Source organism: Sphaeramia orbicularis, chromosome 8 (genome assembly GCF_902148855.1).
Source record: "Sphaeramia orbicularis chromosome 8, fSphaOr1.1, whole genome shotgun sequence".
NCBI classification, from domain to species: domain Eukaryota; kingdom Metazoa; phylum Chordata; class Actinopteri; order Kurtiformes; family Apogonidae; genus Sphaeramia; species Sphaeramia orbicularis.
In genome coordinates this window covers 2,371,549-2,386,594 of record NC_043964.1, presented here as the reverse complement: position 1 = coordinate 2,386,594, position 15,046 = coordinate 2,371,549, and the positions used below count along the sequence as shown (strand labels likewise).

Sequence of the window (15,046 nt, the reverse complement as noted above, 5' to 3'; positions counted from 1 at the left end):
GGAAAGAAAGAATGACTGCAGATTTACTACTGGGTTTGATGGGAAAAAATAATATTACATTATGTCTATAAATAATGACAATTTCAAATGTTTGTCTTTATTTTAGTGCAAAAAATAACATTAAATTATGTAAATATTTCCATTTCCAAACACTCCTGTACCAATAAAACATGAATCACCTGAACAAATGTGCCCAACCTGAAATGTCTGTATTAAATTCAGTCCAGTTTGAACTCTTTTCTTCCTGTTCCTCAGTGTTTAGTGTCTTTGGAGATCTGATCCAGAATGCACATGGATTAATGAGAAGTTACGACTCAAAAATCACCCAAATTTACCCAAAAATGACCCTAAAACCACCTCAAAATTATTCAAAAACCACCTAAAATTCACCCAAAAATTAACCTAAAACCTAACATTATGCCTATAAATAATGACAACTTCAAATTTTAGAGCAAAAAAATAACATTAAATAATAATTCTGAAAATCTTTCCATTTCCAAACTCTCCTGTACCAATAAAACATGACTAACCTGAACAAATGTGTCCAACCTGAAATGTCTGTATTAAATTCAGTCCAGTTTGAACTCTTTTCTTCCTGTTCCTCAGTGTTTAGTGTCTTTGGAGATCTGATCCAGAATGCACATGGACTTATGAGAAGTTACGACTCAAAAATCACCCAAATTTACCCAAAAATGACCCTAAAACCACCTCAAAATTACTCAAAAACCACCTAAAAATCACCTAAAAATTACTTAAAAAACACCTAAAAACTACCCAAAAATCACCCAAAAATTACCCCAAAACACCCAAAAATTACCCAAAAACCACCTGCAAATTACTCAAAAAAACACCCAAAAACCACATAAAAAAACACCTAACATTATGCCTATAAATAATGACAACTTCAAATTTTAGTGCAAAAAAATAACATTAAATAATAATTCTGAAACTCTTTCCATTTCCAAACTCTCCTGTACCAATAAAATGTGACTAACCTGAACAAATGTGCCCAACCTGAAATGTCTGTATTAAATTCAGTCCAGTTTGAACTCTTTTCTTCCTGTTCCTCAGTGTTTAGTGTCTGTAGATCTGATCCAGAATGCACATGGACTAATGAGAAGTGGACGAAGAAGACTGGGAAAACTGCACTAATTTTTCTGAAGAAATTTCAGTTTTGTCAGGTTCTTCACATGCTTTTTGTTTGGATAGTTTATAAAAGTGAGTATTTTCATAATTTCGTGGTGTTTTTTTTGCACTAAAACACAGACATAAATCTGCAGTTGTCATTATTTCTGGGTTCTTCTGTTCTTATTTGACTGGTTTGGTCCACTGCAGATCAGATCAGGCTGAATGTGGAACCTGAAAGAACAGGAGTTTGAACACTGAACATTAAACACTGAGGAACAGGAAGAAAAGAGTTGAAATTGTACATATTTTTCTTAGGAAATTTCAGTTTTTTCAGGTTATTCACATCTTTTTTTCTTTATAAAAGTAAGTATTTACATAATCTCATTGGGTTTTTTTGCACTAAAACACTGACCAAAAATTGAAGTTGTTATTATTTATAGATATAATGTAAAAAAAATTTCACATCAAACCGAGAAGAAGATCTGCAGTCATTCTTTTTTGTCGGTTCTTCTGCTGTTATTATTTGACTGTAGATCACACTGTAAAAAAAAAATCTGTAATTTAACAGAATTTTTACCGTTTATTTTACTGATTTTTCCTGTAGTTTTAAGATATTATTATGGATCATTCTGGATCAGATCTACAAAGACACTAAACACTGAGGAACAGGAAGAAAAGAGTTGAAATGGTACATATTTTTCTTTGGAAATTTCAGTTTTTTCAGGTTATTCACATCTTTTTTCTTGATAAAAGTGAGTATTTTCATAATTTTGTGGGTTTTTTTGCACTCAAACACAGACATAAATCTGCAGTTGTCATTATTTCTAGGTCATTCTGTTCTTATTTGACTGGTCCGGTCCACTGCAGATCAAATCAGGCTGAATGTGGAACCTGAAAGAACAGGAGTTGGAGAACCCTGGTCTGGAGCCAGGTCATTCCACCTGATACCACCGGAACATTCTGACGTCTGGCTGTTTTCATATTGTCCTTCTTGGTCGGCTGCAGAATTGGAGGAGACGCCAGCGTGGACGAGGTGTTCGGCTTCTTTTCGGTGCAGTTTGAGCTGAGCTTTTCCAAAAGAATCAAACTAATTTACATGCAGCAGCAGCAGTAAGGCGAGCTCATGGGAGCGTCAGTCCATCCATCCTGAATATTGGAGCCATAATCATATTCTCTGAGAGGGGGAGTGAGAGATACTTTTTACAGTTGGCTACATTTACAGTGATTATGACTCACTCTATGTTCATATGTCAGTCTTTCTTTGCAGTGAAAACAGGATGCTTTGTATTCCATTTTTCGTTAACAACACATGGAACGATAAGTCATCATCATCCAGAAGAGGTTCAGTTACAGCACAAAAAAAAAAAAAAACTCAGAGAGGTACAGAGAGAGAGAGAGAGAAATAGAGATCTCGCAAAGACTCCGCTGCCAAATCCTTTAGAGATTGAGACCTAATGTGTAATCAGCTGTTTTATGCAACATTTTGAAATACTGAGAATGAGCTGCTTGGCCCTCACAACACAGACTTCCTGCTCATCAGTATTTCCCTTTTTAGGTTAATTGGTCAATCTAAACCTCCCGTAGGTGTGACTGCGTGAGTAAATGCTTGTTTGTCTGTATATGTCAGCCCTGCCATGAACCGGCCACGTGTCCAGGGTGTACCCCGCCTTCACCTGATGGCGGCTGGGATGGCTTCCAGCACCCCCCCGAGCACCTCCAGTATTAAGCGCTTTGGAAAGTGATAGAAGAAATGAAGGAAGGAATGAATGGGCATTTTCAGTACACTGTAAAAAAAAAAAAAAAAAAAAAAAATCTGTAATTTAACAGAATTTTCACTGTTTATTTTACTGATTTTTCCTGTATTTTTAAGATATTATTATGGATCATTCTGGATCAGATCTACAAAGACACTAAACACTGAGGAACAGGAAGAAAAGAGTTGAAATTGGACATGTTTTTTTTTTTTTTTTTTTTTTTTTTTAGGAAATTTCAGTTTTTTCAGGTTATTCACATCTTTTATCTTTATAAAAGTATTTACATAATTTCATTGGGGTTTTTTGCACTAAAACACTGAAAAAAAATTGAAGTTGTCATTATTTATAGACATAAAGTGATATTTTCTTTACATCAAACCGAGAAGAAAATCTGCAGTCAGTCTTTTCTGTCGGTTTTTCTGCTGTTATTATTTGACTGTAGATCACACTGTAAAAAGAATCTGTAATTTAACAGAATTTTCACTGTTTATTTTACTGATTTTTCCTGTATTTTTAAGATTTTATTATGGATCATTCTGGATCAGATCTACAAAGACACTAAACACTGAGGAACAGGCAGAAAAGAGTTGAAAATGGTACATATTTTTCTACGAAATTTCAGTTTTTTCAGGTTATTCACATCTTTTTTCTTTATAAAAGTAAGTATTTACATAATTTAATTGGGGGTTTTTGCACTAAAAAAGACAAAAAAATTGGAGTTGTCATTATTTATAGGTTATTATTCTTTGTTTTAGTGCAAAAAATAACATTAAATTATGAAAATATTTACTTTTATAAACTATTCAAACAAAAAGGATGTGAATAACCTGAAAAAATGGACATTTCATCAGAAAAATTAGTGCAATTTTCTCAGTCTTCTGGCTCCACTTCTCATTAGTCCATGTGCATTCTGGATCAGATCTACAAAGACACTAAACACTGAGGAACAGGAAGAAAAGAGTTCAAATTGTACATATTTTTCTTAGGAAATTTCAGTTTTTTCAGGTTATTAAAATTTTTTTCTTTATAAAAGTAAGTATTTACATAATTTCATTGGGGTTTTTTGCACTAAAACAGACAAAAATTTGAAGTTGTCATTATTTATAGACATAATGTAATTTTTTTTTCACATCAAACCGAGCAGAAAATCTGGAGTCATTCTTTTTTTGTTGGTTATTCTGCTGTTATTATTTGACTGTAGATTACACTGTAAAAAAAAATCTGTAATTTAACTGAATTTTCACTGTTTATTTGACAGATTTTTCCTGTATTTTTAAAATACAGGAAAATATCAATGAAATGACAAAAACAGACTGTGATTTTACATGTCAAATGTAACATAACATGAAAAACTGTAACTGTGAATGACCATCAAATTTCCATTTTTTAAAAGTTGTTTTTTTTTTCACAGAAAATACCGTTAGAATACATTTGCAAATATATCGTAATTTCACAAATATTTATTTTCTATTTATGAGATTAAACTGTTAATTTAAAGTTTAATACTGTAAAAAAAAAAAAAAAAAAAACAATTAAAATTACTGACAATTAACAGTAACAGAAGTATTTGTTCTGTCAGTTGAACCAGACTTGTTTGTTAATTGACAAATATCTTGTGTAATTACAGGAGGTTTCACAACAAAAATGTTGAATAAATGTATTTTTGTGAATGTATAACATGTATAAGCACTGATAAACTGTCCAAATACGGTTTTCATCAGTGGATTGGACAACTGAGTCTCACTGAAAATTATATGTCATTCAACCACAACACTTCACATATTCTTAAATTAGCAGCAGAATATTGTAAATATAAATGGTTGGTTCTCTGTATTATGACAGTTTTTAAAAGGAAAGATAATGTTGTGGTATGTTTGCTGCATTGCATTGTGGGTATTGGTGCTGTTAGTGTAAATGTAGGGTTAATATGTGTATGCTAATGTTGATTGGCCTTTTTGTGTTTGTTTTTGTATTTTTGTTCAGGCGCACCATGAGTCAGAGCCATAGGCTGAACAATACCTTTCCTTTTCATCCATGACAGTCAAGTTTAATTCAATGTCAAACATTAAACTTGCTAAATTAAAAGCATTTACTGCAATTTTAAGCCCTATTATTTGTTTTATAACAAAGTTTGTCCATATTTATAGGTAATTTGATTGTTATAATACATGTAAATATTCTTTATTAAATATTAAAAAGTCAAAAAAAAAATGCAAAATCTCACATAAAGTTAGGGCAAAAAACTGTATTTTAATTCTGGAAAATTACTGTATTTTTATGAGATGGTTATTTTCCATTATTTAACAGTATTTTTTCGGCACCCTGCTGCCAGAATAATACCTTTTTTTTTATGTTTTTTTTTTTTTTTTTTTTACAGTGTAGAGTAATCATTGTTGTCTATTCCTGATGTTGTTTACTTGACATATATCACCTAAAATAGAAATAAGGTTATTTTAATTTGCCTGATTTTATACAGAGAAGGTTCATTGCTGGTTTTCAGATTTTCTGATTAGTGCCTGAAAACACTGTGCACTTTCCTGCTTCACGTCCACAGACTTCACTTTAAAGTCACATATATGTGAGTGTTTACGGTCCACCTCCACTCAAGGACATTTTTTTCACATGCTCCTTCAATGCAAACTCTGAGTTTCTCCCTGTGCAGAATGATGTCTTCAGATGGCCAAACTGTCTGCACTGCCCAGTGAATTCATAAAATCTATAATGTCTCCTGATGTTTGCTTTCAAAATGACTGGATGTGGATTAATAAGACTGTAATTTACCCATAATTCAATGTAAGGAAGCAAAGTAATGGTGGGGGGTCATGTGAACAGCACATCCTGTTTGGATATTCTGTACAAAGTCTTATTCTGAAGGTAACATTTTCTCATTAAGGCAAGTCATAAGTTGATATTACAGGACTTCTATTAGTATTATTATTATTATTATTATCATTATTATTATTATTATTATTATTATTATTATATAGGCTGGACAGTGCACATTAATGAACACATTTATCCATTTCAGTATAAACATGTAAATATGCCGGAGTTAGCGTCAGTGCTAATTTTCATCCACAGTCCCCACTTAATAAATAAATAACAGTGATCTGTGCAATACAAAGCAACTAGAACAACAACAGGTTTATGTATGAGAGCAAATACCAGAGTGATGACATTTTTAAACAATCTGAGAATTTAAGGAGTGTAGCTGCATGACAGGAGTGATGTGTTATTTTATGTTAATGGGACTCTGTATGGTCACATGTAAACAGGAATATTACTGGGATGTTCATTTTCAAAAGCCTTGGGAACAAGTTTTTTACACCTTTGAGGCAAACTTTCATATCAATACATTCTGAAGTCAAAATGATCTACCTACTGTAAAAATAACTAAAAATAGGTTTATTTATTTCTATTATACTATCTATCTATCTATCTATCTATCTATCTATCTATCTATCTATCTATCTATCTATCTGTCTGTCTGTCTGTCTGTCTGTCTGTCTGTCTGTCTGTCTGTCTGTCTGTCTGTCTGTCTGTCTGTCTGTCTGTCTGTCTGTCTGTCTGTCTGTCTGTCTGTCTGTCTGTCTGTCTATAATGCCATAAAGAGGATAAATAATAAACTAACATCTGAAAACATTTTGGTTTAATGGCACACGCTCTCCCCACACTGCCTTTGTGATCTACCGCTCAGTCACAGTCGACATATACTGAGTACCCCATGGTCTTAAACATCTGTGTACGCATGAAACACAACAATAAAAAAAAATCCATGTCAAAACCTAACAAAGTATTTTTTTCACTAAAATAAATGACAAGCTCTGTGTTTGATTCAACACATTTTAAACAGTAGTGCTGCCTGCTCCTGCTTGTCTGTGTAAACCTGATAAATCTGACTTTTCCTGATATCGGGTAAATTTCGATGTTAAATTACAGAACAACTGAGAAGTGCAGCTCAGTTCAGACAGTAACACAGCAAATAACAAAACAGATCTGCCTGAATACTGAAGTGCTGTTTGACCGATGTCAGTTTTTCTCAGTTAATCTGAACTGAACTACATAACCTTTATAATGTGAATTTATAAAGAAACTTTTCAGGACTTTTCCAAAACTTTCTAGGTTTATCAAAATTGTTTGTTTCTAATTCAGTTCTCTGTAACGCCAAAGCAGAAATGTAAATAAACTGAAACACTGCTGTTGCTGGAGGGAGAGCACATTAGTGGAGGCGACCCGTACCCTCATACAGAGTCTTGGTTCTTTCTACATATCCAAAACTTTTGGCCAAATGTAGGTCATGTAATATCTGGGGTTTTCAGCTTCTAAATGGATCACTGTCCTCTCTGTACCTTGGAGCTGCTCCTGATGGCTGAGTTAGAAGTGAAATGAACTGCCTGAAGTTTTTCCTGGTTAAAGAAACCCCCGATTGTTGAACTTTTTAATAGTGATCACCAGTTATATAATTGCACTCCATGCAAAAAATGACTGATTTAGCTAAAGAAAGACCAAAAAGAGGAAAAAGTACCAGAAGAGATGGGACTGTTACTCACATTTTTGTTATTTTATTATTATTTTGTTGGTTTGTCTTCAAGGGAAAATGGACTTTATCTGTTGTTATCTTGTTTTTTTTTTGTTTTTTTTAAATCTCATGTTCTTCCTTTTTGTGCAATAAATGTGAAAATTAGACAAAAATAAAAGTGAAGTAAAGAGAAAAAAATTGCTATTTTCAAATACCTTGAATTTCACATGTTTTTCATGAAAAGACAAACCCTGTTTGAAATATTTTTAGAATAAGGTTAAAAAACTGAATATTTTGTGCACTTAAGTGTAGTCTGTAATGTCAACCTGGAAGACACTCAGCGCAATATAAATAATAGTCAAAAAAGTTATTTAAGTAGGCCTTTTTTATATGTATATAATTGTGCCTTTTTACACTTTTAATTTTCTATCAAAAATTATTTCAGTGGCAGTTTCAGTCAATTTAAATGATTCCATCACCGTCCTCTTGTTCCTGAAAACTGCCGACCTCAGCAGCACTGGAGTAGTTTTAGTAGATCAGGTTATTGGGGAGAGATAGCGAACCGTTTTGATCTTGTTTTTTTAATCTCATGTTGTTTCTTTTTGTGCAATAAATGTGAAAATTAGATAAAAATAAAAGTGAAGAAAAGAGAAAGAAACTGCTATTTTCAAACACCTTGAATTTCACATGTTTTTCATTAAAGGACAAACCCTATTAGAAATATTTTTCAAATAAGGTTTAAAAAAAATTTGAATATTTGTGCACTTAAGTGTAGCCTACATTTTTCCTTTTCCCTTGCTCTTTTTTCTATTGTCTTTTTAAAAATTTTTTAATATTGTTCTTTTATACTTCACTTATTAATGCTGTTTAAACATGGTTGTTTAAATTTTTCTATTTTTCCTAAGTTTTTTCAGTGGTTGTTTGTATCTGTTCATGTCTGGGTAGGGTTATGTGTTGTGTCATGGGTGGATGTTGTTTAGAAAATCAAAAATCTCCTTCCTGTGTAGTGAATGTCTTATTCATGTTCTGTTAATATTAAAAAGACCTTTGAAAGAAGTGTAGTCTACATATAATGTCAACCTGGAAGACACTCAGCGCAATATAAATAATAGTCAAAACAGTTATTCAAATAGGCCTTTTTTATATGTATATAATTGTGCCTTTTTACACTTTCTAATTTTCTATCAAAAATTATTTCAGTGGCAGTTTCAGTCAATTTCAATGATTCCATCGCCGTCCTCTTGTTCCTGAAAACTGCCGACCTCAGCAGCACTGGAGTAGTTTTAGTAGATAAGGTTATTGGGGAGAGATAACGAAGTCTTTGCAAAAAGACAAATGCACACAGAGGCGTAAAAAGGCGAACTCAGAGCAGCTACGTCCGATAAAGGTGAACCGAGGTAAAGGCTGTTACGATCAGGTTGTGATGAATATGACAGCAGGGGTTTGGCCAGCTAGGGGGAAATAAGCCAGGCAGTAAGAGTGACTAATGCCGCTTTACTGTAAACACAATATCTCATGCCCACATTACAAATCTTGTGCTGTCTTAGATACTATTGGATGTCTCTCAAGTGGAAACATTACTCAGTTTACAAATTCACATGATTCCTATGGCTTTGGACAGGCTGATCAATATTTGTGATTGTGAACCTCTCTCTCTCTTTCCCCGAGCCAAACAGTCTGATGTCATCAAAACATGCAGCTCCGTCCACAAACAGCCAACGCCACCCTGACTCTGTGGACTCAAAGCCTCAGAGCATATCTGAGCTTTTCCACCGAAGGCTCAAGGTTCCAGGTGACTTTATTTGTACCCGTGGGTAGATTTGTTTTGCAGACGAGGTGATTGCTTTTGGCATCACAGCAGTGGTTCTCAATCTGTGGGGCCCCCCTTTGGAGGATGAAAAATGTCCAGCCCCCTCCCCAACCCCAACAACATTGTAACAGTCGTGCAGTTATAACTTTTATTGAAAGAAACATCAAAACTGTAACAATACTTTTGCTTTTCCTTGAATAATTTGTTGTACAAATTAAAAATAATTTTTTTTAAGATTTTTGCTTGAATAATACAAATAAACTCCCCCAGACTGCTCCCTGAGATAATATTTGTCCAAATAAAAATAGGAAATGTGCAATTATTTTACAACTATGGCAATAAAGTTACTTTTTTTTAGAACAACAAACATTTTGGTCACAAAAATGAACATTTTAACAATATCAGTGGCTGCAATGAGCCCGTTTACGTTGCACATCTCAGAACATTAAAGTGCAAACTGTGCAAAAACACAAACATGTTGCATTTTTCTTTTCCAGTCCTGGTCCGTTCTCCAAACCTAAACTCTTTGTCTAGTCACAGATTACCATGGCAGTCAATTTGTTTGTTGTATGTCATTAAAATGAGTCCAGGGTGCTCCAACATTAAAACATTAGTTTCACCTGCTACAGAAAAAAAAAAAAACACCCAGGAGTGATCCTATGCCCCCCCTGGCTAGCCTTTGCCCCCCCCCCCCCCCCCAGAGGGCCCGCCCCACAGTTTGAGAAACACTGCATTACAGCAACACATACACTGAAGCTGTTGGGCAGGTACTGGATCGAGCATCCAGACAGGACAAAAAGTGCTCAGTGTTCCACTATTCATCAGTACAGCAGCATGGAGAAGGAAAAGAATAAAAGAAAGAAATAAGATCAAATAAATAAAAACAAGATGCAATAAAACACAATCAAAACCCAGAGAAGATAAAAACAGTCTGGGATAAAAACCAGGAGAAGAACATAAAATGTAAAAATTTGAAGTCACAATAATAATAAATAGAGCAAAGAAATAGAATAAATAACTAAAATAAGTAACTGAAGTGCAATGTCCCTATTTCTAATTGAGCTCAGTGACGACGACAGGAACAAAACTGTTTTTAGAATCGCTGTGTCCTGCACCTACAGACTAAGAACCTCCGTCCAGAGGAAAAAAAAGCCTGGCTCCTTTTAAAAAAAAAAAAAGTGGAGATAACGGTTTGGAACCAGAAAATGCACGCTCACACTGTCAAAGTCACCTTTCCCATCTCTGCCAATTACAGCGAGTTCTCGAAGGTGCAGTACCGAGGCTCAGGCCCACATCACACATCAGCAGGACGGACAAACTCCAGCGCTGTGAGGCAGCTGCTTTATTCCCAGGATTATAAATTGAATTGTCTGAGGTAGTATAATATATCTGAAACACTAAAATTCACTGTTATTCACTTTTCTTTTTATGAAGTCAGCCCTCCTTTTAAGATACAGAAATGCCATATTGTAAAAAATTGAAGCGTTTAGGAAAAGCAAAAATGAATAGTGACTTTTGGGCGTCCAGCAGACAGAATGTACTGCTGCTCTGAACCTCTGCTCACGGTCTGATTCTTAACCCAGAAAACTAAACAATCATCTGTTGTAGACGAGAACAAATGAGTATCAGTTTAAGTATTTTAACCCTTTCATGCACAGTGGTCACTCCAGTGGTCAGTTGTTCTCCAGCTGTTCTCTTGTATATTCATGGGTTTTGTTGTTTCAGTTCCATATCAGCCGACACAGTGGACACTCATGCATCATCTCATACACTGACATTCAGACCATTACTGTAACTTTGCGGTTCTAGATAAACCTGATCTGCACTGACATGTTTGAGTGTAAATCAATTGCTAATAAAAATTGGGAATATGATAAAATGCAAAAAAAAAACAAAAACAAAAAAAAAAACCCATCAGATTAGCTGCATTAAAAATCTTTTAATTTTGTAGATCACTTTCTGATATTCAAAAATTAAACACATGGTGTCCAGCAGAGTGGACATTTTTGGAACTTCGCAAAAAATTATGAAGGTAGATTTGTTTCTTTATTGCTTTTAACTCGAAAAAAAAAATTTCATTAAAAAAAAAAAAAAATCAATTAAAAAATTTCACTTCAGTCAAAGGAAAAAAGTGTTCAAATGCAATTTTTTGGATTGTAATTTTTTTTTTCATTCAAACACTTTTTTTACATTTTTTTTTTTAGTTAAAGCAATAAAGAAACAAATCGACCTTCATAAAAAAAAAAATTACACAAAAAAATTCACTCCAATCAAAGAAAAGGTGTTCAAATGCAATTTTTTGGATTGTAATTTTTTTTTTTTCATTCAAACACTTTTTTAATTTTTTTTTTTTTTTTTAGTTAAAGCAATAAAGAAACAAATCTACCTTCATAAAAAAAAAACAAATCAATTATACAAAAAATTCACTTCAATCAAAGAAAAAAAAAGTGTTCAAATGCAATTTTTTGGATTGTATTTTTTTTTTTCATTCAAACACTTCTTTTAATTGAATTTTTTTTTTAGTTAAAGCAATAAAGAAACAAGTCTACCTTCATAAAAACAAACAAAAAACAAAAAAAGCAGGTTTATTAAAAAAAAAAAAAATCAATTGCATTGTTTTTTCATGCCTAAAGAGGAATAAAAACACTCATGAAAAACATCTCGACTAAGGTTTTCATAATTCCTGCATGAAAGGGTTAAGTTCATATTTTCACACATTTACCTGCTGGGGACCTGAAGCTGTCACTCTCCTATAAAGTTGCTGGTCTCCCACTGCCTCAGGTGGTTATTTTTGTGGTTTTCAGGATAGGTTTGTGCTTGATGAACGTCACACATGCTAACTCATGCTAAAACTGTAGTAAGGTGTTACGGACAGATACCCCCATAAATGAGCCTGTTTTCATGCACACCAATACTCCGATCATTATCCGATTTCTGAAGTTCTCAGATTATTCAAGTGATCATGTAAACAGGATAATCTGATATATTTTATTACATAACAGCAGTAATCTGATTATGAGAAATTAAATTAACGCCAGTGTCTTCCTGCATGTATACAGGTTAATCTGATTTATTTCACTCTTTTACGTCTGCGCATGTGTAAACATAATAAAAATCATAGAAAACAGAAGTTACGTAGTCAAACATGAGCATAACACAACAACAGGAAGTTGGATTCTATCATCACTATGTATGTACGTACTCTGAAAGAAGTCCAATAATGGGCTGGAACGTCTAAACCAGGGTTTTCAATTATCGCATTTCTTAACCTCTTTAGCCCTATCGGCCCGCTGGTGGGCCTAAAAAATTATATTAATATTCATCTACTATAAAAATATCATAAATCAGGACAATGGATGTTTTTTTTCAACTTTTGCTCAAAGTTTAGACCCTAATGTTAATAAAAGTGCATCAAAAGTGTAGTTTAGTGCAAACTTTAATGTTCAAACATGATTTTTAATCTTTGTGAGGTGAAATATACACTATTAAAAAATCTCTGACACGAACAATTAATTTATACATATCATCGTCAATCCAGCCGAAAAAAAAACAGGCGAGGATAAAAAATTCTAATTTCTCTTTTAGTTTGTTCCAGTTTACTCAGGCAGAGTAATAGATACAATATTTTAGACAATGGGAATAGATTCTGTGAGCTCTGTAAATGTCCACAGACACCAAGAACATCCATATGAACCTTATTATTGTGAAGGAATTCTTCATTTACTTTGGGTTTGTCTGTTTAGGCGTTTTTCCCCCGAAAATATGCTCAGGGTTAAACAGGTTAAGTGCATGTGAACACATCACATCTGATTATTACAACTACCACCAAACATCACCATCAAAATATAATCATTTCTTCCTTGTGCCAGTATCAACATTTCCTGAAAATTTCATCTAAATCCGTCCATAACATTTTGTGTTATCTTGCTAACACACAAACAGACAAACAAACCCAGACCAAGCAATTACACCTGTAAACAATGTAACATTCAACCCCCCCCCCCGAACAAAAATTGGCATTAGCAACACACTACAAACTCCTTTTTCCACTCTGTAATTGTACTTTTTTTGTCAAAGGGGTCTGGTGGTTTTCTACAGTCCATTTATAGTATATCATTCATTCATTTTCATACCTGCTTTCTGGTATGTATGAGGTACACCTTTTACATGTCCACAGTTCGTCGCAACGCTAGTGTATATCATACTTTGACGATGTTATTGTGTTTTTCCTTTTGTATGGGTGTAATTTTATGTGTCTTCTATCAAAAGCAGTAAATTATCTTTGTCAGTGCTGGTGTGCGTCTCCAAACGTCATCCACTGGAGGTGACGCTCACACTTTCAAACAACTTGACAAACTCTGAATAAGCCTTTAAACCAATGATCGTGTGCTCACTTATTGTATTTTTTTCCACCTGCATGACCGATGTCGCATTTTTCAGTTAATATATATGTGTTGGCCCGCAGCAAAGTTGGTATTTATTTTTGTTTTCATTAGTCAGTTTCATAAAATGCAGTTATTCACCCCATGCCACCCCACCAAAAAAGAATGAGTCCAATCACAGATTTATTATACCCTTAATGCTCACGCTCAACATCCACCCTTTTTTAATTTACTGTTAGGATTGGGTTTATAAAAGCAGAACGACAGAGCCACAGTTCAACCATAAGAGACTGCATTAATAGGGAACATGTTTTTTACAATCTGTTTATCCTTTGTGAATGAAATGCAACCTCAACTGCATCCCTTCAAACACGGGTCAAACATAAGAAAAGAAGAAATAGTGACATTGCACTTGACTAACTTATTTAGTTATTTATTCCATTTCTTTGCTCTATTATTATTTATTATTATTGTGACTTCAAAGTTTTAAATTTTTTAATTTTATGTTCTTATCCTGGTTTTTATCCCGGATTGTTTTTATCTTTTCTGGTTTTTATTGTGTTTTATTGCACCTTGTTTTTATTTATTTGATCTTATTTCTTTTATTCTTTTACTTATCCATGCTGCTATACCGATGAATGGTGGAACACTGAACACTTTTTGTCCTGTCTGTAAGTGTGATCAAGTGCCTGTCTTGCATGTTCACTGTATGTGTTGTTGTAATGCCAAGGCAATCACATAGACTGCAAAACAAATCTACCTACGGGTATAAATAAAGTGACCTTGACCTTGACCTTGTCATAACCCTATAGTTAACCTTTGAACACACTCTAAGAAATAAAATGTTGGATTTTGTTGAAATAAATTAAAAATGTTATGCAACTTGTTCCATGAAAAATGGTTATTTAAATGTAAAAAGACGTTGCAGTTAATCACAAAAATAACTGACTAATAAATCCAAAGTGATTGTGTCAGTAAATCTAAAATTAGGTGTTGCTTTAATGCTACAACTGAAGAATTACATTTTCTAATAAACAGTATTGGTTTGGATTTACTCGCATTTAGTTGTAAATTTAGTGATGGAAGTCCGATTCTTTTAACTAACTCGATTCTTTCAGTTCATTCTTCTTTTGTGAATCAATTCCAACTTGATGCAGGATGGTTTTTTAAATTAATGAATTGAATTGGAATTGATTCGCAACAGACGAACGAACTGAAAGAATCGAGTTATTTAAAAGAATCGGACTTCCATCACTAAATTCACAACAAAATGTGTGTAAATCCAAACCAATACTGTTGATTAGAAAATGTAATTCTTCAGTTGTAGCATTAAAGCAACACCTAATTTTAGATTTACTGACACAATTACTTTGGATTTATTAGTAGGTTACTTTTGCGATTAACAACAACATCTTTTTACATTTAAATAACCATATTTCGTGGAACAAGTTAC

At 33.5% G+C, this 15,046-nt stretch overlaps 1 protein-coding gene across 1 annotated transcript in view; it reads right to left on the bottom strand.

Annotated features, from left to right (window-relative positions):
* The window catches only part of cacng2a (calcium channel, voltage-dependent, gamma subunit 2a), a 162,581-nt gene that overhangs the window by 94,121 nt on the left and 53,414 nt on the right, over positions 1–15,046 (bottom strand). The window lies entirely within an intron of this gene.